Source organism: Periplaneta americana, chromosome 7 (genome assembly GCF_040183065.1).
Source record: "Periplaneta americana isolate PAMFEO1 chromosome 7, P.americana_PAMFEO1_priV1, whole genome shotgun sequence".
NCBI classification, from domain to species: domain Eukaryota; kingdom Metazoa; phylum Arthropoda; class Insecta; order Blattodea; family Blattidae; genus Periplaneta; species Periplaneta americana.
Genome location: NC_091123.1, coordinates 112388264 through 112415615, shown reverse-complemented (window position 1 = coordinate 112415615; position 27352 = coordinate 112388264). Strand labels below are relative to the sequence as shown.

General features: G+C 36.4%; 1 protein-coding gene across 5 annotated transcripts in view; it reads left to right on the top strand.

The window, feature by feature from the left end:
* The window catches only part of Tomosyn (syntaxin-binding protein tomosyn), a 461514-nt gene that overhangs the window by 11409 nt on the left and 422753 nt on the right, over positions 1–27352 (top strand). For 4 of the 5 annotated variants that reach the window (XM_069831185.1, XM_069831182.1, XM_069831183.1 and 1 more), the window contains exon 1: positions 11581–11652. The gene's annotated coding sequence lies outside the window, so the exon portion shown is untranslated. Of the gene's footprint in view, positions 1–11517; positions 11653–27352 lie in introns of those variants that run through there. The other variant, XM_069831184.1, reaches the window with a different exon arrangement.

Here is a 27352-nt window from a genome sequence, read left to right as displayed (position 1 = left end):
CTGCTGTAAGCTGTACCTAACCCCTTAATGAAATGTTCAGATAATGTTACTCAAAGTGTAAAGATTTGAAACTGATCTGGGTTTGATATGCTCTGAAATTTGCTACACTTTAAAAAAAATTAGTTCCACCAAATTATTTTTTCTGCTTATATGTAAAACGCATAATTAACAAAATATACATTTCTCTGAAGATTTAAATCTGATAATAAAATCCAGACCAATTTCTGATTTTGAGGAGGGGGTGAAGAAATAATAATACTGAAACTGATCAGGAAAAGAAATTGATTGGACACTGTCTAAAAAGAAACTGCCTAGGCCTACTGAAGGATGCACTTGAAGGAATGGTGAACGGGAGAAAATTTCGGGGAAGAAGAAGATATCAGATGATAAACATTAAAATACATGGACCATATGCGGAGACTAAACGGATGGCGAAAAATAGGAAAGATTAAAGAATGCTGGGTTTGCAGTGAAAGACCTGCCCTTGGGCTGAACGCTGTGAATGAATGAATTTTGTGTACGAATGAAGAAACTGTATTTATTTAAAATGTTTAAAAAACTTAATTTTTGTGTCGCAAGGTGCATTTTTATGAGTAGAAAAATAAAACAATAATAACTCAAGACTGTAATTGGTTTACATACTTGAAATTTTGGCACTGTATTATAAGCACTAATAGGCTAAGCGTGAATCTCAGATAAAAATGTATGTGACCACAGGTAAAAAAAAAATTAGAAGTTTTCATTCCTAATTCCTCTTAATAAAAATTGTTGCATTTCAGTCAAATATTTGCTAGATCAACTGACTCGCATATATTAAATTTAAAGAAAATCCTTCAGAAGTACATAATATTGACAAAGTAATAAAGATAAATGTAAAAAAAAAACTCTTTATCTTAATTTTAATATTCTTATTTTCATCTTTTTCTTCACTTGTTAATGCTTGTTTGGATCTCAACAAAGAATGTTTATGATTAACACGGTATTCGTATTGCATGTACAGTTGATTACGAACTGAAATGAAGGTAGCAAGAAATTTATATGAAGCTACCAACAGAGACAGGCGGAAGACGATTAAAATATGATGTAGAGGTTTAAGAGGACTTACATTTAAGCTTGTTGAAAGATTAAATTCCCAATGTGTAATCTGCTTACTCCACGGCCGCCTTTAACTTCAATGGATTTGTGGAGATAGTGAATTATTAACTCGCTGGTCTGCAGATTTACGAACGCGAACAGCGGGTTCACACATGAGGAAATTCCCGGAAAATGATTCTAATTACTTGCCTTTGTGAACTTGTCGTTTTGTTGGAAATTTTCTAGAGCTGTATTACGTCAGAGGAACACGCAAAGTTGTGGAGATTTACTGCTTTCGTCTCTGACAGTTTTGTGAAGCTTGATTCATTTATTCCGAAATTAATGTAAAACGTATTTTTCGAGGGAATTACGAATTATGCCTCCTTTTAAGAGAAGTTTTGCGTTATTTTTCTTTCTTTCAAATAAATTTCAAATAAACTTTCTAAAATTGAGAGAAAAACTGAGATAATTATAATTATTAAGTATATAAAATATATTCCTTATTACAGACCCCTGAAGTTAGGAAATATGCCTTTTTTAAACTGAGTGTATGTATGAAAGACCTATTAGAAATAAACACGTTTCCACACATTTGGCGACGATAGGCCCAATTTTTATTTTGCCTTTTTTTTGCCTATTTTAGCTCCCGTTGCCTATTTTAAGGTTAAATGCCTATTTTTTTAGCCTTTTTACGTCGTTATTGTACATTTTCTGTATTTTTAATGTATTTAAAATGAACCGCACATAAATTATATCAAAAACATAAAAGAACGATTGTACAAATTTAAAATATATATTCACCTCACACAAATATATGCTGATAATCTTATTCTCCATCAATACATATGTTTTCAAGAAGTCTTAAACTTTTCTCCCCTACCGATTCCATATTTTATGTCACTTAACAAAGATGTTTGAACAGTATAACCCTCAGTGCTCGGGTCACTTCAAGGTTTACCAGCGAAAGAAAGGGAATGAGAGAATTATTAAAAGCAAGTCTCCATGTCCCATTACTGTTCTCGCTTGCACGCACAAGTCACGCGTACTTTGAAGACTCTAATCCCTTCTCACACTCCTCTTTTTGAGACAATACTCAGTCGGTTTTTCCCGATCTCTGAAAGAAAGTAGAGACATGCTTCTGAAATAAGTTGTTTTAAGTTTGCTCCAATCACTTCAGTAGAAGTAGAAAGATCTTTTTCCACCATTAAAAACGTTCTCTCTGACAGGCGGCTCACTATGACACTGTAATATACTTTACAGAGCGGTATGTTGACGTTTTCATGTTCGAGGAAAAGATTGAAAAAGCGAAACGTAGTTGAGCTTTTTTAATTTCCGAGAACATGAAAACAAACATACCGCTCGTGTATCGTACATTATTTTGTGCGAAGATCGTTTATTACATACCTGAAAGACGAATTTCTAATTAGTTGCAATGAAATCTCCATCTTGGTTTCTGTTTAATGACGGCAACTTTGGAAAACAAATAATCTTCAACATTGTTCCTATAAAATGTTTTCTGTGCTTACTATACTCCAGCAGGCCGTGATATACGTCTGTCTTTTTTTCCCCCCAGTCTATAAATGCGAACTTAAAACAAACGGTAAGGTTATGTAATGATTTATTTTTGATTTTAATACTTTAAGAAAATTATTTATTTCTGCACATTGAAATTATAACAAAATTATTTATTTCTGCACATTAAAATTAATTGTCACATTTGAGCAGTTATTCAGAGTCACTGGAGCACCACCACCAGTTTGTTCTATTGTGAAACTTTTTTTGCATGAATATTGATTTTCCAGTTTCCGTCGAAGTTGAAGCATTAGCACTATAGATGGCAGCATTTGATAAACCCTCCGTCTGGCAGGAAGTCGATGCACTGGAGACTGTAGTTGCAGTTTTGTGAATCCTAGTACCAATGTTGCTTTTGTCGTGCAAAATCTTTTCGGCATTCTGTATTTTATTGTAGATAGAATCTTGGACGTATCCCTCTGCCACCGTCGAAGACTTCCAACCACCATGCCGTTTCAAAGCAAGGATGTCGGCTCCTGTATTTGCTAATAAAGTAGCTGATGTTCTTCTGAATGCATGTCCCGTGTATGAATCTGGATCATTTAAGTTTAACAACTTTGCAATATTTGAAGGCACTCGACCAATAGTGTTCATTCCGACAACTTGGTTCGTACATTTCGCATTAGAAAATCGATGGAAGAATCTACGTGATGCAGAATTTATTGGTCGGAGATTTACATATTTTCGAAAAATTAACAAAAAATGAACTTCTTCATCGGGTTTGTCAATGATTGTAAACGTTTGGGAAATTTTTGTCTTTGTATTGGGAATATTCACAACAACAACTGAACCCCTGTCTTCAATGTCATCAATAGTCAAATTTGTAATCTCATCCCTCCGACAAGCACCAGCTATTCCTATTATCATAACTACTTTTATCATCAAGTAAGTGCCATCAGGAGCTTCAATTAAAAATTTAATCATGTCCTCTCTGTCGAAAACTTTAGATTTTTTTGGCATTTGCCCAACGTTTTTCTTCTTTAAAAAATTCACCAAACTAGAAAATTGTCCAATATTGATATCATATTTCAAATTTATCATAGTTTTTAACATTGAATATTCTGACCACAGACTATTAGCAGATTTCAAAGTTGTGGTTCTTTTCACGAAATAAGCAAGCATTTTTTTTTTCATTAATTTCTCTTTTTTTCCCTTCCAACCAATTTGTGAATATATTATAGGCTCTTTCATACCTTGCTCTGGATTTGTCGGGAACCAGAGAAGCACAGCCTTGTTCCCAAGCCTCTTCAACTTCAAGATCCACATCTCCTTCGTTCATAGTAGCCGCCATGATGAGTCTGGAATCCTATTGATTTTTTCACGGCTTCCTTAATGTTGCTTGCATTACAAATGCAGTAACTTTTGTGGTGTTGTCGAGTTTACTTAATTTTTGCAAATATTTAAAAACAATAATTAACTGTGCAATTTAGGTGAAATTGCAGTGGTAAGTTTGCAATTTATAATTATTACTATGTTAAACGTCTCTAAAAATAATATGTTAAAAGCTTAAAGCAGTAAAATGAATGTCGCGCTTAAGCGGTAAGAAGAGGGAAATTGTTATGTGTGTTACGTTGGGAATACTGAATGTGGTATTTCACACTTACCGCGTATTGGTTCTGTGCGGAAAACAAGCAAATACGCACGATCTCGCACAAAAGCATCTTGTTGTGACATGTAACCAAGGAATGTGAGTACCGTATGGGATAGTTTATTAAGTTATTTTTTGTCTGTTTCCATGAATAATAAATGCCTATTTTTACTATTTTAGTGCCTATGTGACTGCCTATTTTAACCAAAATAAATGCCTAAACATCTGGGCTCTACTTATTAGCAATGCTCAAATGCATCTAAAATAAAATAAATGAGTGTATAGACTCTACTCGTGATACAATTGTAGCTTCATAGGTTGTAAATATATAGTAATTCTTTTTAAATATCAGTATAATGAGAGGGGATGAATTAGTGTTAAATTTAACACCTTTATACTCAATAGTCTTCAAATTTAAAAAATAATAGAATTGGTTTATAATAGCTGAAATAAAAATATAAAATCTCTACCTACTCTATAATCTTTCCAAAGATTCGATGAGCACTTTTATTTGATTTAAAGTCTATATATAGTGAACTCTAATTTAATTCTGAATCACAGACAGCAGTTGAATCAGGCACTGTATTTGATGATTTTTCTTTGATTGTTGATGGGCAGGAAAAGACGCTAAGTCGTTGATACTTTGTAATTGGCCTTCAGAGGAGAGGTTAGAAAATTACTTTTCCTTGCCCTGCATTCTGTTGGATTTTTCTGGCAATAAACAATTCTCGCACTTGTCCCAGCCTACTCTTTTTCATGTTAGCTCACTTTTCGGCAGTTCCTTCGCACGCTTTGTTTCGCGACATACTCTCGTTCGTCCAGCCCGTGACTTCGGCATGTTTTCTAGCATTAAGCTTCTAAACAATGTAATTTCACTCGCTGATTCTCCTGTATAGCGTCACAGCACTGCTTAGAAGGCGCACAGCCTAGTGGCATTCCACTCCCTCTAATTTACGCATTAATTTCTGTAAATTGGTGGACTTCGCAGACAGTAACAATTGTGTTTACGACGTGATAATATAGGAACGTACACATTCCCGTAGTAACGACAGACAAGTCGCTCTTATACGAGGATGACTTAAAAAGGTAGGTGACAAGAGCTTTCACGTGTGACATATTCCCCCACTTGTTCCAATTTTCCTCCAGGGTGCGCGACCTTGGGGCAACAGACCACAGCTTAATCACGTAGCCATTAGATGGCGCATATGTTGCTTCAGACTCTTGCAATATCAGCTGTAAGATGATAGCGCGCACGGAAACATGGTCAAACGTGAAAGTGCATAGTGTGATCAGGTTCTTGCGTGTGAAGGGCACCTCACCAGTAGAACTTCGTCAACTTGTTGACGTGTACGGTGCGAATGTCATATCACGGAAACAGGTGTGGGTTTGGTATTTCCAAGGTTAGCAGATACATGGTCCAATACTGAAATGTCCATAATGTGGTAACATCCATTTATGTAAAATGTCCAAGCTCAAAAATGTCCAATTACATAAAGTCCAAAATTAAAATGTCCAGACTGATCATGGGCCAGATCTGAAAAGGTCCAATCCTTTATTCAATATGATCCAATGCCTAAAATGTCCACTTGGAGCGAAGTTGTGTAAAATGTCCAGACTTACTAAAAATATATATTACTAATGAATGGTGATTAAAAAAGTGTTACGGTAACTGTATTTAAATTAGTTCAGTTAATTTATTCAGAATTGTTACAACAAGGCACTGTAGAAATACATTAAATTTCACCTTGATGATCATCATCTTCAGATTGTGGGTCAGAAAGCAATTTTAGGCGGAAAAAAATTGCTCTTAAGTAGCTAGGTATATCATTCTCGTCTTTGAATTACTGGTATCTGGTTACAATATTTTCCACTTGTTGATAGTGAAGGTATTTTCTACTCAGTGAGTGTTTAATTTTCCACCAAATAATAATTGTCACCAATACTTCCGTTTCATTCTGCTGTTTTAAATGTTCTACAAATCGCCATATATTTACATGGTGAGATATAATTAATCTTCGAAACTGAGAGTGGAATCCCTCCATAGCGGTGTTCGTTCGTTGTCGACCATTTAACACTAATTAATAAACATTCCAAATTTCAGGTGAGAACTTAGGGAGAACAGCCCTCCTCTTTCTGTCCTACTATTGATGTATTTAGTATCCACATATTGGACGAACTCCATAATTTCTTCTTAAAAATTATCATTGAGGTTTACCACAAATTACAAAGAATTTTCGAAGTCTTTCATTTTCATAACAACAATAACATTGCTTTCGTGAGTTAATCACTTGTTTTTTTTCTTTTTCGTGGTATTGCTTTCATACGTTTGCTCCCTTTTTAAATAAACATTTCTGTATAATTACCCATTTTGCCTTTTGGACTTTTTTGCACTTTGGACATTTTTTTTGTCTATTGTACATTTTAAATTTGGACATTTCTACTTTTGGACTTTTTGTTTATGGACTAAAATATCATGGACGAATACGTATCTGGACTTTCCTATATGGACCTTTTATATATTTGGACCTTTTCGTTTGCACCTTATCTCTGGGAATGATTTCCAGTGGGAGGTACTGAACCATCCTCCTTACAACCCCGATCTGAGTTACCTGATGATTTCCATCTCTTCGGACCGTTGAAACAAGTGTTTCGACAAACATAGATGCCGGCATAGAAATCTTCGTCAAGTCATGACGGCTTTCTGAACAGCTGTAACGATGTTGAATCGCACATCACCCAGGTGCTTCTTCAGTTCATATGGGAGAAGATCTAATAGATCGAATTGGAGTAGTCTGTGGTGAGGTTGAGAACATACTGGGAATTTTCGAAAGAGTGCGCCAAAATATTCTGCGTCACTGCCAGACAATCCTTAACTTCGATGAATGCCACTTTGAACAGTTGTAAATACATATCAGAGAAATAAAAATAACGATGAAAAACAAAGTAGAATGTTTGTTTAAATAAGCTTATGAAAGAGTGTTTCTGACTAAATATTTTTAATTAGAAGTTGTTTATGTTTGACTCCTCTCTAATACATTACAGTTCGTAAAACGTATTCAGTTACTCCGTTTTATATTTGACTTATCTCTTTATCTTTGTGCTTTAAAGACTACCATGCGCGTGTGCACATATAACATAGAAATGTAAAGCCTAATTCTTAGTTAGGATCGCAACACAACGATATGGTTCCTATTCCATGCAAAAAAAACTATTACTAAGACCTAAAATTTCGTCTCTCGACAACAACTGAAGCACCAGGTTCCAAAATCCGTCTTAGCCTATCCACTTTTGAACGAAATTGTGTTGGCAGTAATTTATGAATCTACTCCATTTTCTCTGCTATCATTCTATGGACACATGATGTTTGAAAGTATGTTTTATTCCCTTTATTTTAAACGTTAAAAATCTACATCTGTTTCGAAATATGTCAAACCCACTAGTCTGTCGGTTCCAAAACCCAACTTGTTTATGTTGTTTTCATTAACCATCTTACCTCCATGCATCCATATTGGATTTAGATGATTATGGTTTCATTATACTCTTTATCCATTTGGTTTGGTTTAAGAGAAGAATTTAGTTGGTATTAAAAAGTTTATGAATATAATCTGATGCTGAAAGAAAACAGTATGGAAGTTATTTTATTTTTATAGCTAGTCAGCACTGCAACAGTTACAATATACAGCTTAGGTTGCTTGTTATAATCTGGCATACTAAATTTTCTTGGTCCTTCATTGTAGTTGAATGATTCAGTTTCCTATTTCTACTCATACATTTTGCACTTTACATTCAGCTCAATAAATATATCATCCATTCATAGTGTTCTGCCCAAGAGCAGGTCTTTCACTGCAAACCCAGCATTCTCCAGTCTCTCGTAGGTTCTGCCTTCTTCTTAGTCTTCGCATATGATCCATATATCTTAATGTCGTCTATTATTTGATATCTTCTTCTGCCCCGAACTCTTCTCACGTTCACCATTCCTTCCAGTGCATCTTCCAGTAGGCAGTTTCTTCTCAGCCAGTGACTCAACCAATTTCTTGTTCTCTTTCTGATCAGTTTCAGCATCATTCTTTCTTCACCCATTTTTTTTTCCAACACATTCTTATTCTGTCTGTCCATTTCACACGCTCCATTCTTCTCCATATCCACATTTCAAGTGCTTCTTCACTTTGTCGTAATGGCCATGTTTCTGTCCCATACAATGCTACACTCCCCACAAAGTACTTTACTATTGTCCGCCTTGGTTTTTTCCCCTACAGGTCCACAGAAGATGCTGCTTTTTCTGTTAAAAGTTTCCTTTGTCATTGCTACCCTCAGTTTGACTTCCTGGCTGCAGCTCTTTTTACTGTTTACTGCTTATAGTACACTCCAAGTATCTGCTTTACTGCCTCTTTTCGAATTGGAAAGTTTACCTTCTTTACTCTTCTTCCTATAACTATGGTCTTCGTCTTGTTGGCATTTGTTTTCATCCCATACTACTCACAGCTCTCATTTAGCTCCACCAGCATATCCATTATTATCATACTGTATTCTCTTCTGCTAAGAACGCCATGTTATCAGCAAATCTTCTGCACTTTATTCTTCTTCCTCCTACTGTCACTCCCCCCATGTTATGAAAACAGTTCTTCACTAAATCCTTCAAGTTGATGTTGAACAGGGTGGGTGATAAAGGGCATCCTTTGTTTTCATTTAATTATGTTTTTTTTTCTTTTTTTCATCGTCAGACTAATGATTTATAACATTTTTTTTTTAGTTTATGATTTTTTAAATAATGAAATTTCATTGTTTTTTTAGTAATGCAACTACTATTTTTTAGCTTAATATTTTATAACGTTGAGAAAGAAAGAAATATAAATGTTACTTGTTTTGAAGAAAAAAGACCAATTTTTGTTTTCTTTCCAAATACCTTAAAATCTCTCAGTTCCAGAACCCGTATGTTCAGTGTACGGTTCTAGTCAACTTCTTGTTCAAAATATGATGCCTTATTTTGTTATCATCCTTAAAGTTTAAAGGGTTTAAGAAGATTATCAAAAAGTACTCTATAAAAGCGTTTCTTGTGGTTTATGGAAAACCATAGAAACTGGATATGAAGGATTTTGGAACCTGAGCCTCAAATATTGCATTTCAACTTCTTGTCAAAGCTTAATAATATCTACACTTGCGAGTGCATTTGAGTAAGTAAATGAAGTGCATACGTATGTATGCATGAATGTGTACTGTTAACATACACCCTATGTTATATTTCCACGCCCAAACTATCCCCGCAATCTCCTTTATAGAAGTAGAAAATAAGTAAAAACCGTGAGACAGATGGCCTCCAGCAGGATGAAAAGTACAGTAGGACGATTTGCTACTGCGACAAGTCCCAAATCTCTGAATTATATCGCGTGTTTTTACTCTTAGTTGTAGCAAGGCGGTAGAAACATTCACGTTCATAAGTTCCATGTATGTTGCTGCGGACTGATGCAATTATATTCCAAAATTTTGTTATGGTCTACATAAAATAAATGTCAAGTTTGAAAATATTAGTTAGAGCGTCTTTATTCTGTTCTTTCTGTTCTATAAAATAGAATACAGGAAAAATATCAATTGACCTGGAACTTTATTAAGAAACAAAGTAATTGAACAAACAATTTTATGAATAGTTATTGCCAAGAAAATGGAAATAAGGAGACCGAAGACACGTAGACGAAGCTATGAACAGCAGTAGGTACATACAAAAGATACACAGCACAAGCGATTTTGGGAGATGGGCGCTGAGAGATGCAGATTGAACGGGGAAATAGAATACTTTAAAATATAAAAAACTTGTGCGTTTTGTAATTATTTATAGTCCGGGTCAGCTTACTTCATACCCTAAGGGTGAAACCTAACCATTTTTCTCCCATTACTACATATCTAGTGGATTGTGGTGATTTCCTAGTTTGCAAGTTGAATTTCCTTTTGCCAGCTTCGTTTCGAATTTCGATACTGACAAATGGTAGCGATTTTGTAACTAGTTTGTTGGCAGCTGAGACAAATATCGACAATATTTGTCGGTACTGGAGTTCCATGAAATTGAAATTGTACTAGATTTCTGAGCCTGTTACTGGAAACTAGTGAAATTTGAACATACTAATAAATAATTAATATCAGTATTAATATTAATACATAATAGTTATTTTATGTGTTACGTTGTGGTTATAATCCAAGACTATAGTCAGGTAAGTTTTCGGAGTTAGTACTAATACTTTCATGTGGTCAAACAAAATACATTTTTAGATTAGGTCAATTGTTTAATCAAACCAATGAATTTCGTATTGCCAGACAAAATACTTGACATGTTGATCCCTTTCTCGTACAATTTGCCTACGAAAATATGGTACAAATTATTGAATTATTTAGAAATAACCTTCCAACATAAAGTACGCTAAATAAATAAGTCATTTAGTACGAAGGATCGTGTGATATCTGGTAACAGTTGGCAACACTGACAAGACGGCAATATTTGCTGTTTAGGAACCGTTCTTATGTGACCCTCACTATACATGTTTTATTAGATAATTAGGCTATGTGCATAGTTTGGCAACAGCGCATCCTCGGCTCACGTACGAATACACACACGCACTAAGTCTGAATAGCAGTATTATGTCCCAAGGTCACCGCAGGAACGGCAGGAAATGACGATACGTGTTAATCTTTTTATTTAGTTTACAAGAAAATTGGTAATTTAATTTAAACACTGTAAAGGGATAAATAATTCCTTATCAGTTTATTTCAGAATCGTATGAATAGTACTTATCGATTGAAATGGTATTGACATTTAAGAAAAACTATTTGTTTATGAGAAAAACATTCATTTAGGACTAATATGGTATTAGAATTCTTTGTTGATCGGAGGAATAAACTGTTGAAATCTGCAGTCATACTACTTCCATCCTGTATACATACATACATACATACATACATACATACATACATACATACATACATACATACATACATACATACATACATACATACATACATACATACATGCATGCATGCGATTATGTTACTGTAGTTCCTAATACCTCTCTTTATGCAAATAAATGCATCATGGTAATTTACTCTGATTTGTGCTGTAAATGACAGCTGTTTGCTGCTAGGTCAGAGAGTATGAGGAATTGGATTGTATTCTCTTTATGTAGTAAATATACGTGTAAACTATTCCATTGTCACTCGATGCTTTGAAACAATGTCAGAATTCCTTGTTGGAATTAAAGTATTCCTTTGATGTTGATACATATTTTTTGTCATTGCTGCAGAATCACATATATCCACCTGCCGCTCCAGAGCAAATGGCTGTATGTGGGAACGGAGCGGGGAAACATCCACGTTGTCAACATAGAGTCTTTTGTACTCTCTGGATACGTCGTCAACTGGAACAAAGCCATCGAGGTGTAAGTACCAAAATATCCGCTCTACTTATTCACTCTGATATCCATGTAGGATTGCTTGCACACAGCCACATTGCAGACGCGTTATCACGTGACTTGAAATGAAGCGCGTACTATTCTGACCTCAGTTGCGTTCAATCGAAGTTACACTTTTCCAATTTGATGTCGATATAATCGAAATGTTTTTATGTGTTAATATCATTCCATATAGGAATTTTTGCTTCAACATACGAAATCATTAAAATTGTGGGAACTGTTTGAGTACAGCTAATGAAACTACTACAAGTCTGTCAGAAATAAAATTGCTATATTGTCGAAATGATTCTGGCACAACAATGCAGCTTAAATGTAAGCGATGGAAGGGAGTTTTGGACAAATTCATTTTTCTCATTGGTATCACTTTGAATCGAATTTAATGCTATGTATTAATTTAATTACCTTGTTTACGCATTTACATAATACAGCTGTAACTTGTTAGTTATACGACAGATCTACTCTCTGTGCATAGATTAGTTGTCAAGAAAGCAGCACTGGAACAGTATTCTTCACATATTTCTTTTCTGCGCCATTAAAGACTCTAGAAATAACTGATTGTAGACAGTCTGTCATAAAACCTGAACTGTGCTCTGGAAGCGGTATTAGTTTAACATCTGCCCACTCAGGAAAATGAGTCGATACCCATTACTGTAACTGTGATGTTAGTAGAGGATCTGCTGCCAAGAAATACATATTTTGCAACGCTCTTGTATTGTGACAGAACTTGCAGCACAGATTATGTGCTTCAAACTTTCGATATCCTCAAAATGAAGTAATATTTTCTCTTAACCCTAGTATTATCAAGATATTTTTATGACGTGGATGACCAAGGTAGGCAAGAATTTCCCACCAACCAAATTAAATTTAAATATACTACTTCTAGTAGTTGTTTAGTCAACTGTCCGAAGATAGGTCTGAACCTCACAAGTGATACCAACAAGGCATCACTTATAAGGCAACTAGGCCAGGAGATAATGGGGTAGGGTGGTCAGTTCCTTTCCCCTTCCATTGCATACATCCCTGATTAGCTACTTTAGATGTATACAAACTTACTGTTTTTCCTCTTACACATATCTACTTCTAGTGTAACAAAAAAATGTATTACTGTATTATCATTTAAGAATTACCTTCTTTTTTAAAGATTTACAATACGTTCAATTAAATTTTATCACAAAAAATTTTTACGTTAGGCCTACTTCAAAAATGCACATCAGTTTTTCATTCCAGAGATTCTATATCAGTTTTGAGCAAAATGCTCCAGCACACACAATTTTACATGAATTAAGTCCATAACTGACATTGGTTTGGTGACATTGTGAGCAACTTTCTGGATGGCAGTTAGAACTTGAAATAGAACTTGGTTCACCTTCACCACTTCTGTATTATCTTTCTCACTGCCATTTTCCTTCTCCAACTCCGCCGATAAATCAATTTCCAATAGCACTATAATTTCACTTTCACCCAAAACATTAGGCCTACTATTATCCACGAAACATCTCATGTGTATCTTCTGTATCCCTGAATACAAATAGATTTGAATAAACACTAATAAATGAAGTACAATTTTACTAACTCAAGCTTCCATACTGCAAAGAACTAGTAAAATGAAGAATTGAAACAATCAACCACTTCAACGTTATTCAAAATAGTTAAACAATGGACAAAAATCATAGAATTCAAACTTGAAAATGTTTTTAGGTTACATGAAATACCAAGTGTCGGTAAAATCTGTTCACCAACAAATACGAGTACTTCAATTATTACTCTGCTACATTGTATGTTTCAAATTTAAAACACAACAAATGTGTACAGTTATATTTTATCATGTTAGAGACAAATGGAGGGAGATCAGATTTTATTTATTCTAAAACAATTTAGATAATAAAAGAGGTAGGAAATTTTTTCCCAACCTTGCTAATGCTAGGGTTAAGTAAACAAGACAGATATATACACCTTAGTGGATAGGCCTATATGATGTAGTTATCGCCACGTTATTGAAAGATTCAAGTTTTGTGCTGCTTATGGAACTGTGAATGCATGTAGTACAAGCAATATATGAAGGGCTGACAACCAGACTGGATCAAGTCCACCAGTGGTCAGTTTGTGGATTAATACAATTTCGGATGAAGAAAACTTAGATATAGTCATTGCCATAACAAACCAAGTCCATAGCTCATTTGTTACTCCACAGAGGGCAGCATTTCCTATGGAAGGTGAATGTTGCTAAGCGTGAGCCAGGAACTTTAAGACTCAATTTCTCAAAATTATTCCAGAAGGACTTGGTCCACTGTGGTTATGAACTACTCATATATCATACGAGTAATATTAAGCTGCGATTAGCAAATTTATGTTGTCAACTCTTCATTGCGCATTTGATTAATTAAATGATATACAGAGTGTAACAAAAAGCTTTTTCAGACTTTAGGAAAACATTCCTTAAATATAGATGATGGAAATAAGGTATGTTACATGAGCATGGGTCCGGAAGCGCTTTATTTTCATGTTACAGTTCTTTTTCTACAAGTCTGCTTACATTACGTGATGCGCAAGCAAGTTAGTGTGGAATGCTGTCTTAGCATCAAAAGTTTGATTACATGTAGATGCTCTTGTTTACCCCTTTGTTGATAATGTAATTACTAGACTTCATTTAATTGCCACACGCAGCATGCAATCAGGTTGCCGATGTACGGTAGTATAGAAGAAGTGAGCGACCTCCCGGTCTCGTAGTATAAGCAGTTCATGTTAAGAGTTGTGACCGGTTCAAATAGATAGAGCGGCTACAGCTAATGTATACCTACCGTATGTAAGCACTTGTTTTTGCATTACTGTGGTTGGAATAGTCAAAGCTTAACATTTGTTCAGTACAGACAAGAATTCAATCAAACATACTACAATGAGAGTGTTGCTGTTCCAAACAATTGCCCCTGGAATAACCTTACCTCCGCAGCCAGTCTTGACCCGTTGGAAAACGTGGTTGGATGCTGTTAATTATTATGCAAAATATTACGGCAAAATAATGGAGGTAATTGATGCATTGGATAGCACAGACAGTTCCGCTGTTGCAGCTGTAAAATTATTGCCTTCAGAACAGCTATTGGAAGATATTCTGTTCATTGATTCTAATTTTAAAATCGTGTCCGAAAGCATCATCCTGTTAGAATCGTCTAAACTACAACTCTCGGAAGCCCTTAATATAGTGTTTAAAGTATCACAAATCGTTATCCAAAATAACAATTCACTAATTTCAGAAAAAGTGAAATGTAAGTTGAGAAAGATTATTGCTAAAAATTCTGCCTATTCACAAATTCGTATTATAAATGATGTACTATCAGGTCACGACAAGACGTCTGAAGTTGGTGTATTAAAAAGTAGTGACTTTCCGTTCTTCAAATATGCACCTATTACATCGTGTGATGTTGAACGTACATTTTCCCAATATAAAAACTGTTTGAGTGATCATCGCAGTCGCTCAAAATGTACGTAACTCTTCACTGCAATGCACATATTCAAGGATGATGTGAGTATATTACATTAAATTTTAAGAGTTAATATATCTCACTATAAAATAATTGTGTATTTACATGTTTAGACGTTTCCTATTCCAATGATCATTCATTACATTTCTTGAATGCAGGATACAGGTTTTATTGTAACCGCAGTAGGCCTATACTGCTCAGTGTTTACATCAGAGGCATAGGCTACTCCATCCGTTGCACGTCCGCTTCTCATACAGTCTATACCGCGTGCGTAGTAAACCTTACGATTCTCGTGGCAATTCCACGAAGTCTAGTAATTACAAATGGGGCGAGTGGGGATGATATAATTTGTAGTTCTTAAATTCACTGCTAGTGTTGTTTTGTTTGAACTGTTCCACGTAGTCATCTTGTTGTGCGATCCATTTCATTGCTTGGCATTCCATATAAAGACAAAGAACTTGTTCATCATACAGTATAAGCAGAATTGTAGAAAAAGAGCTCTAACAAGAAAAATGAATCGTTTCCGGAGCTGTGTTCATGTAGCATTTTCATACTTCTGGTGCGAAGAACATTTCCATAAAGTTTTGATATATCGTTTTGTTACACTCTGTAATAGTTATTTACGTTACAAAGACTGAAAGTGAGGTTTTACGGATGAGTTGAGAGGCCTGACTTTCGAAATTAATTCGTAAAACACTTTCAATTCTTGTAACATATAATATTTGATATCATATTATGTCGAATTTCATTATCTTTAATAAATGAATAGTAACATGAACGTATTGAACAATAGATAGAAAAGAACACCGCTAAAATATGCTCTGAATGAACTGTTGAAGTTGGTGAACGAACTACGCTCATTATAGGACTATCCATTTAGAAGAGTTGCTAGACGGAGGGGGGGGGGGAACATGGAGGGAGAGTTGGATGGATATTTTGAAATTCGAAAAGAAGTATCGGATAAATGTAACGGAGCGATGGGAGAATGATCCAAGGGGGTAGAAATTTTATAAAGTGTTACAAGGAGAACAAACTAAGATATGTGCGTTCTAAAATCGATAGAAGTGATGTTCCATCGATTTGTGTGATGGATAACGTGAATTGCACAATAAATATAAACATGGTGTAGATGTAGAATTAAATATTATTTACTAAATTCTGTTTATTATATAGTATTGTAGGCCAATTCTAAAATATTGTGCTATGCAGTGTTCAAATCAATACTAACTATATTTTAGTTTCAATCAATTATGTCGTATTTGTTTGTTAATAATAATGTTTAAACTATTGGCGTGATGTCCATTGTGGGGCCGGTCATTGAACAATTGATGGAAAAGGACACCTAAAATCTACTGAGAATGGACTGGCGCGAATTGTACGAACTTTTGAAATGTGATAAAATAATTTGGAAGTAAATGAAGAAGATCTGCCTACATATTATATTTAGGGACGGCACTTTGTCCCAGTTCGCCACGAGGTTTGCTGGTACTGGTGTATAGAGTACCTGTGTTTACTAGTTGATACGAGCAGTCCAGCGACAGCACGCGACTGTTTGCTGGTATAGATCGGCGGAACGAAAATACAACGTTTCTACAGGTTACCACTGTCGTATAATATGTACGCGCGTAGCATATGCCTTGATTATTTACATCTTACACATATTTACAACAAACACGAGTTAGTCAAATTACACACAAGTATTTGCAATGAGTTACGTACATTATTCTGATACAAACTGTAGTCCGTTACAATATACTGTGTAACAATGTGCATTTTTAAGTGTGAAAAAGAGAAATTCCTTCTGTTTTCAATAAAAATATGCTTGTACTGCTCAACATCGCATGATGTTATACATAGGTGCATCTCAAAAAGATTAACAATAGTTGCACTGTTTACTTTTTCTAGTATTTCTGATGCCAACAAAAATTTCTTTCCTGGTTCATTGGAGGACATCACTCCTACAACAACGTGAGCTACTTATCGTCCCACAGCATCCGATGTCTCACCTATAGATACAAATATTTTGTTAGTACCTATAGCTGTCCGAATGGGATCAGAGTTTTTTCATATACAGACGATACATAGGTTGTACGCATTGATGATATACTAGACAGTTTTCTAGACGTGTATTTTTCCATAAACCGCTGAAAATGTGGATTACTGAGCTTGTGTATTGGGCTATTCGCCGATATCATCATCTCGCACAAATCATTATAAAACTCAAAGTTTGTAAATCGTGCAGATGAGAGAAATAACGGCAAACGTTCACTATACTCTTTCGTTTCACAATGCTTTCGCAAATCTTTACGAACGTTTACCTTTAGTTCTGTTTCGCACACTTTACAGCTTATATTATTGCCCTCCACAATAATATACTTACTTCCAAACGTAGTTGCAATTGCATTCAGTTTAGAGCTCTTGTCTGACTACATTGTATTATTTTTACACTACTGCACACAGAGTCACGATCACAACCACCTTGCCATTAAGTGACAACGGCACCAGTAGTACTGTAGGAACTGTAGAAAGCCACTACAATGAAAAACAAGCAGGCAGCGGCAGAGAGCAGCATAGGTTCGAATCCTAAACAAATCAAACGTACGTACGTTCGTGCTCCGGTGCAGCACACACAGGTTGCCCTTTCCTGTCACAGTGCAGTACCTTCGAACCCATGGCCTCCGTGACGTCAATATAGGCAAGCAACAACCAACCTAAAATCCGTTCATGCTGGGACAAAGTGTCGTCCCTGATTATATTACTCGTCCAAGGCGAGTGAGGGCCCGGCGATTCTGCGAACTAAAATGTTTATCTGCTGTGGTTGTGAGTACATTCGTGTTTCCGCTCAGTCGGCCTGTACACTAGGGCGTACCGAAAAAAAATTTAAAACGTAAGGATGTGCAAAAGTTGTCTTGTAGTCTCTGCTATAACCTTTAAAAAAACTACGTCTCTAATTACATTTTTCAGCGAGCCACAGGACTAAAGATTATCGTATTAGGCTTACCTAAAGTATATTTTTTATTTATTTATTTTTATAATTCTTCGGTGCATGGTCAATGGGGCACAAATCACTTATTTTCTACAATTGTTAGTTCCTGAAATGCTATTGAAAAGAAAAACTTAAGTTTTCATTTGGTATTACCGACTTGTATCTGGGTGGAATATACAGGCTTCGGTCCTGGGCACAGAAACGCATGAAGTTCAGAACGCACGGACAATGTGTTGTGTTGATCGAGTGGAGTGGGAGATGGAGCGCGCCGTTACTTTGTGTCTTAATATGTAAACAGTCCGTTACAGTACGGCACAAAATATATTTCACCCTGTACAGATGCAGTATATACAGTGCTTTCCTAGCGTAGACAATAAATGTCTACCATTAAAGTATTAATGTGAGCTGTGACCTTCAATCAGGTGTCCCTACGCCGAAGCCTGTTACACGTACCGCAGCCAAGCAGCAATAGGCCTACACACAAAGGTAATGCATATTACGGACCCACCTGTGCTGTTGCAGTCACCCCTACACACGGGTCATGACGTCATTTATACTCCGTGTACTCTAAACCTCATACTGGTTACCCTGTGTCCCTAGGCCGAAACCTGGTCATAGGCCTAATACAGTAAAATGAGCAATTTGTCTTAAGTCTTATTTTCTAACATTTTGTCGATATATGTCGACATATGACCTTAGTATCATCATTATATGATGTACTGGAGAAATATTATGTTGACCATTTAAGATTTGTATGCCTCTGTACTTAAACTAACAGGAACCAACACTGTATGAATGAGGGAGCTTGTAAGATTTATATTTCCACTGTTATCACTAGGGAAAGGGATTTGGAGTATTATAAAGAATGGTGAAACGTAGTATAGATATTCGTAGATCAGTGACTGTCAAGCGAGCTGCGTCACAGAGCATGGACGAGTACAGTTCACTTCATACAAACTTACACGCAACGTGCTGTAAACGTATTTCAGAATAAAAATATGGAATAGTTTAATGACATATAGTGGCCTACATATATAATCTGCATTTCACTTTGAACTACATGTGTTTTTCTTGGCAACGCACAAGACACCAATAAACAACATTACAAATATACATGATTAAATATCAATCTCTGCGTCCTCGCGTGTCAGGGGAAATATTGATGGCTGATAGTTGTCTTCTGTATGGAACTCGACTCTGAATATGTGTGTTTTTCTGTCAGGAGCGTGCTAAATTAAAACCTTTATTTACAATATCATGAAATATGATAATATGTACACAACGTACAGTACAGTATTTAGAATATATATATATATATATATATATATATATTAGAAAAAATATATATATAATATGTAATACTACAATATTTACGACATAGCCTAATAGAGTATCATTAAATGTTGAACAAAATGTAGAGTCAAACGAAATGGTATTTTCAATTAATGCTATGTTTTGGTGATGAAACAATTATTCCTGCTGTGCCTTGTTATAATAAATTGTAAATATCATTTTCAAATTTTCTCTTGCTCTTTTGCAAGGAAGGACATTTTTTTAACATGGAAAAACTCCGCTCTACATCTGCAGAGACAATTGGAGAGTACTTGAAACAAAATACGTCAATTAAATTCACATGTTGAATGACGTCATTGGGACACGTGTTGTTAGTGCATCTGAAATCCGACTGAGAATACTGTACCCATCGTTTTTAATCAAAACTCTGTTCATTTTTTCACCAACACGTTTTCCTACTTCACCTTCCACTGCACTCAGTTTATTTACCAATAGTACTCATAATATTTATTTGCACAACTAGTTCTACTCCTGACTGTACTATTCGAATAATGGCATCCGGTAAATATAAAAAAGTAGTAAGGAAATGAAGCTGACGTCACAGGATCCCCAGGCTCCCATGGGCGTGGCCCAAGGAGGGGTGGGGGAAGGGGGCGTGACCAAATGAGGGATAGGGGAAACGGGGTGTGGTCAAAATAGGGATAGGGGAAAGGGGGCGTGGTCAAAGGAGGGATAAGGGGAGCTGGTTTGTGATTGGTGAATGGGTATTTGCAAGCGAGTGGTGTGGGAAAGCGATTGACGAATGAGCATGGAGAGAATGTTGAAATGAAGTGAAAGCTGTGTTACATAAGTTTCAAGGTCCATTGTTTGTTAAGTTCAAATGAAAGCTCTTGTTACGTAAGAGCCAAGGTAAATCACTCGATATGCGTGGATGTTTTGAATACACATGTTCCTATAGGTCTTATTTGACACTTGTATTATTTTTTTCGACCACCGCCTGTTCCCTGGCCAGTTGAAAATAATTTTCTGTTGTGAAATATGTATGAGTATGTATTACGCAGTCGGTTTAGCCATCTGTGTGAGAGGTGAATCCAGCACGTGCAAGTGAAAGTGAGTCCTCGACTATATGACATTGACTGGAAGCAGCTGTCTGAAGCAGCACCCAACCAGTTCACCGCAGTTGAAAGAGAAAGTGTATCACCTTGGTGGAAGTAAAACAATGCATCAAATCGAATTCAAAAAGATGAAATAGCGGAATGGTGAGTAGAAATAAATAAAATTACTCAAATATGTGGAGAAAACTCAATTCTCACTTCAGAAATTACGTATGATTACTAGAAGTGAATAAAATGTACAGCATAATAACAATGAAGAAAACTCACTTCATCAGTCACCTGGTTGCTGTATTTAAAGAGGCATAAATAGCATGATTTATACTCTATCTATGGCTGGAAGTAAACATCTTTTACCTGATTCCAGACATTCGCGGAGCGGACTGTAATTTCTCACATCAGTTGTTAAAGTACAAAGGGATATACATAAAAAGACTTGGACTTTTGAAGATAGATTGACGCATAACCAGTCAGAGGAAGTAAAATCTTTCACCTTACTCCTTCCTCAGAAAATTTAATAATAATAATAAAAATAAAATAATAATAATAATAATAATAATAATAATAATAATAATAATAATAAATCCTTTTCCAAAAAATAAATGGTGTTTACATTTATAATTACACGTCGTGATGCATAGACCTAACGCATGATTCTTATCAAAATGTACATCATTAATTACATTAATCAGTGCATCACATTCAGTTTTTTTAAAAACGTGACATTCATTTTTTAATAATTTTTTTTTATGATCCGCGGTTGCTCTTGCTCTAACAAATGTTACTTTACTGTTATTATTTCATTGTTGTGATTATCACGATAGCGTTATTAATAATGTGATGCATAGGCCTAAATCTAACCATGATTCTTATCAAAGTGCACATCATTAATTACATTAATCAGTGCATCACATTCAGTTTTTCAATCATTTAACTAGATTGTGGGCTTATTTTCATTTAATTGTTGTAATTACATGACGTTCCTGCACTCATAATTTACCCATACTATTCGTTTCCCATGTTTCTTAAAATAATATTTATGTACCTAATTTCATCTTAATTTATTTTATTTACATAAACAGTGATGCAGAATCGAGAGAGTTTGAGACTCGCATTGAGGTCATGGGTTCAAATTCTGTGGCCGACCATAAAGACAACTGCCAAATTGGAAATTTACATGTCATGATTCATCACCACCTCAATTGCCAATACGATAAACATTAATCAAAATCTATAATTAGTTACATGAACACAAGCCATCTATGCAAAAGGATGAGACAGGTTGACTTTCATGATAACAGTTCCAGAGATTCAAAGAATGCTGTTTAACATGTCTGTTTCGTGTGCTCATTTAATAACTGAGGGAGTAGCTCAATTGGTAGAGCGTTCGCAGTGCATCACATTCAGTTTTTTTTAATCATTTAACTAGATTGTGGGCTTATTTTCATTTAATTGTTGTAATTACATGACGTTCCTGCGCTCATAATTTTCCCATACTATTCGTTTCCCATATCGCTGTAAAAACAACTCATTACGAAAATGACTCCATCTATTCAATGTGGCCTTGCACAACAAACAGGGAATATTATCCATTTAACACTATTGTTATATGATATAATTAGTACAATAATTAATGCAAGGTTTTATTAAATGGATCATTGAATAAATATACGCACTTAAAGAGGAAGTGCTAGTTTCCTCCCGCGAAGGAGATGAATTGTGTAACGTCATCACATCGATTGTTAAAAGTACAATACAATAATTAATGCAAGGTTTCATTAAATGGAAAATACTATCACTATTAATGATTAATTAATACAATTTGTTAAAACTACAATACAATAATTAATGCAAGGTTTCATTAAATGGAAAATACTATCAGCATTAATGATTAATTAATACAATAAAACTAATGCCAGGTTTCATTAAGGATCTACCTGCCGCGAGTCAACAACCTACAGTGCATGCAAGTAAACTTATTGTATCGGGCCCAAAGTCTCGAAGCCTGCTTATAAGTGAATCTAACATTGCAACTTACGATTAGCTGTGTGTCTTTTAATGTTGCAATACTCTATCAGTCATCTCACGTTACAATAAGCTCAGTTATAGTATGTCAAAACTACATCACAATAATTCTCGTTATATTTAATATGTTATTTGAGTTAAATATAAAAAAGAAGCTGATCAAATTCTCCCTGTTGGCTTAAAATATAAGTCTTTAAATGGAAATTATTGAATTATAAATAGATTATGATACACAACCGAGAGAGTTTGAGATTCGCTTCCGGGAGATCATGGGTTCAAAGTTTGTGGCCAACCAATCTGACTGAACTTTTTCATGGTTTCCTTAGATGTATATTACTATTGAGCTCACTGGAGCGGAGTTATTTTACAAAGGACTAATTTTAGCTATATGAGTCGGGTAGAAGTGAAGATTGAATTTACAGTACGTAAGGTACTCTTTTATAGAGTGGAATTATTTCAACCTGAGTTACTAGTACGAAGGACGAAACTAGTAATTGGAATTAGATGCAATAGTCTGTAGTGCGATAATATGCACAAAAGAACTGAAGACTGTATCGAAATGAAAGGTCACAATTTCCAAAAATTTGTTTAAATACCGGTAACCATATAATGATTATTTTTCAATTTAACTTCATATCTGTCTATCGGGATGTTTGTTACCTTTTACACACAATAATGGCCGAACCGATAATATTAACATTGGAATATTATTTCGTTTTTTGCACTGTCTTTGTTGATTACTCCGAGTACACATATAACAGATTAATGACTGCTGATTAGATGTAATGAACTTACATTAGCCTACTGCATAATCATGTTGAAGCTCACATCCCAGCCACTCGACTGTGAAAGAGACACGTGTGAGAGTACCACATAACCCATGACCTTCCTTTAGATTTCTCAGTACGGTATTGAGTTCTCAAGGTCCATGTGTGCGTTGACTTTTACTTTCACCGCGCTAACCATGATTGAGAAATGGATAGAGAAAGTAAAATAACGAACTGTTGCATTAGCGACAATTTTGAATGCTATCGTTAAATATTCATAGTAGAAAGAAAATGTTTTTTCTTGTACAAAAGCAATAAGAGTAGGTAAATGTTTTCAGTAGGAGTATTTTCTGTAAGTATTATTTACTACATACAACTGATTCCGTATAGTTTATTTTTTGCCTACTGCAATAAAATTTTCTACAATTTCTCTTCGTTCTGGGTGTGACACAAACTATTGTGTCTATATGAAAACATTAAACATTATTGCAGTGAATTATGTTCAAAGTGTAATTACTGTATAATATTGATAATGATAGTTATATTCTTTTCTGTGTTACGAGTATAAATGCATAGGCAGTACACTATATATTGTGTTTAATGAACTGTTATTTATAACAAGTAATCAAAATTGTGTGTAACTAAGTAGCCTACATCACTAATAATTATTAACTTGTTTTTATTTTATTTATTTCTGTATTGATACGAGATTTTTTTTCTACGTCCAATCAAAAATGATGCCATGAAATACAGATAAATACGTCCCGTGATCGCATCATATGACGTTGCGTTAGTATCTGGTGCTTCAGTTGGCTCTATAGTCTGTACCGCCTGAGGACGATATCGTTCGTAAACAGAACAAGTGGCGCGCTCATCTCCCAGGCCCTCACTCGCCTTGGACGGGTAATAATTTCTATTGAGTACTTTCACTTGTTTAGTTTTGAAGTTACTAATTCAATTTGCCATGGTTTATTCATTCTATTGGTGATAGTGGCGTCCCTTTTCTCAATATTATAGTACATTGAACATTAATTACAGTACATTGTACTGTAATGTTCTGTTTGTCGGCCGTTATGTAAGATCATAATGTAGTGCAATGAGACTTAGTATGAAATAAAATATATTACATTGTTTTAAGTGACAGATACGCGACCTACGACACCAATATTATCGCTAAGCTAATGTAGACAAAGAATACCGAATTAGTAAACTGTTTCCCATTCCAATGGTTTTAATGTAAGTAATATGGAAAATGGAAAAGTAAATCGTCTTTGGTGATGACAAATTTTGATACAGGTTATATAGTTGTTATAAATTACGTGAAATGAAACTGTTATGCCTATATTAATATTATGTACTGTTGCGTAACAGAGTCCGTTCCGTGACGGGGTCGCCGGTGTTCGATAAATCGTTGTCCATTTTACAACAATACAAAGCGCAAATTTATGTAGCTTAGATTAAAATATGCTCTGAACTGGACATCCCATTCTTAAATAGTGTACAGATACGGAAATAAAATTTGGAGCTCCCTTATTGTCTAAGTTTCGCTTACAAGATACTGCGCATGTGCAGTAAACAAAAGCCCCTGTATATAAAGTGCGCCAGGGAAGTCTCTCCGCACTGAAGACAACGGAGTGTATGCTCTCGCAACTGCAATTATTTTGGTAGCATCAGCCGGACAGGGTCATTGACACATCCTTGAATGGGGGGTTGCTTAGCTAACGGTATCAGTAAAATAAAACAAATATGGTTCCGTCTAATTACAATACAGCGCATACACTCCGCTGTCTCCAGTGCGGAGAGACTTCCCTGCCGCACTGTCCAATCGTGCGAAAATGTGTCCTAGATACAAGTGTATTTTCGTCAAGACTAGCATCAAATTTTAATTCCGTATCTGTACAGGCATCGAATATTATAGGGTGAAGTTGCCTAATGCCGTGATACTCCTAATTCCGTGATACGTTTTTTCCACTGACTATCACGAGATTGGGTATCTTGCTTGAAAGTTCACCGATCTCTCAAAAGTAGCTAAAATATGCACTCCTTCGAGAAAGATGTCTGGTGCTATGATCGAACGGCAAGGCTTTGACAGACATTCCGCTTTAAAAACGTATCACGGGATTAGGGGTATCACGGGATCAGATCAGATCAATCAATCAGGGAGCTGAATCTAGCAAGACACTCACTGGTAAAAGTCGCCAGCTTACAACCAACGAAAATGAACAGCGGGAGCCGGCCGCCTCCTTGTGTCGACAAGTCTCGGCCGGACGGAGGCCAGCCACCGGGGAAGCGGAAGACGAGACGGAAGACGGTGAAACCGACGGCCGCCGGAAAACCTGTCTCACCGGAAGCAACATCACCACCACAACCATCATCATTTGGTAAGTCCAGCGCTTCACCAACCAAGACGATCGACGACTTAAATACACTAAAGACCATGGCACCGATCACTGCTAATAGAGCAGTAGTGATCACAAACGCTGACCCCGACCTACTGGACGCAGTGACTCCACGGAAACCCACAACGACCTTGACTATAAACTCCACCACGAGAGCCTACGTATTTGCCTCACGAGAGAACATACGTCAGATGACATTAATGCATCCACGACAATTCGGGAAGCACGCCCGATACCAAACTCCACCAACCGCCACTCTCCTCGGACCTTGGGAATTACCAGGCCACCCATCCCATCCCATCCCTCCTCCTCCCCACCCCACTCTCTATTGGACAGTGAATCTTCTTCTTCTTCTGAGGAAGAGGCAGAGGTTACTTCCAATCCACAAGAGGGGCCCTCAGAAGGGCCGACTCCCAATCCAAAACCTAGAGCAGAGAGGTCTCCTGTCCCTAAACCCACAGCAGAGAAGTCTCCCAACGGACCACCTCCAAGCTCTGAGGAGTCGTCTCACGAATCCTCAGAAGGGAAGCGGTCCAACAGGCGCAAACCAATTTCCACAAATATATCCGGTTCGACTCCGGCAAGCCCCACTTCTCCCACTCCCTCTGATACTACGCGTCAAACCGCGCAAGGACCCAAGACAAGGACAGTACTGAAAATACTGAACCACACAAAAAACGGCAACAACCCACTACACATAGAGCGACTAATGAAACAGTACCGACTCGACATTCAAACCCCACGACAGTTCTGGGCACACACTACCAAGACAACAACACTCACATTCCCCACGATTGACGACGCGGAGAAGTTCGCTAGGGCAATTCCCCTGTACAACTTCGGCCCGTCCGCAGAAATCAACATTACGCCGCCCAGCGAAACAAGACAGAAACAGACCAGAAATAAAGAGATCGGTGTCGTCATGAAAAATGTCGACACGCTGATCTCTGAGGACGAACTAATGCAGATCCTGGCTGTAATGCATCCAGGTATCACACGCATTACGAGAATTATCTCCGCACAGACTGACAAACCCACCAACTTAGTTCGAATATTCACAAAAGACATCACCACAGCAGACAAGTTACTAGCAGGAATTAAACTCGCAGGACGATACTACAGAGTAGAGCCATCACACGAGACAATCTTCCACCGACCGTGCCTTAACTGTGCGCAATACGGCCACACAAAGACAAACTGTGACAAGCCCAAGACTTGCTTTAAGTGCGGCAAGAATCCCGACCTTTGCAACCACAACCGCCTATCCCAGATTAGGTATTGCGCCACGTGCAACAGCGACACCCATTATACGGGCCAAGCTCGCTGTCCAAAGTATCCAAGGACTAATCTCATAACCTCCACCGATCCCACGCATATCCCCATAGACACTCACAAACCAATACCGCCACCTATACCCAAACCATCACAGTCCGTCTTCAAACCAACACTTCCCAAACCCGAATTGTCTTATGCGGATGCAGCTAAGACTATGACAACCAAGACAACCACTACAGACGATCCACAGACAGACAAAACAACCACGGAACAGCTGGTCGAGGGGGTTCTACGTTCTGCTATGCAGAAAATAGAATCCTACATTGACCGGCAA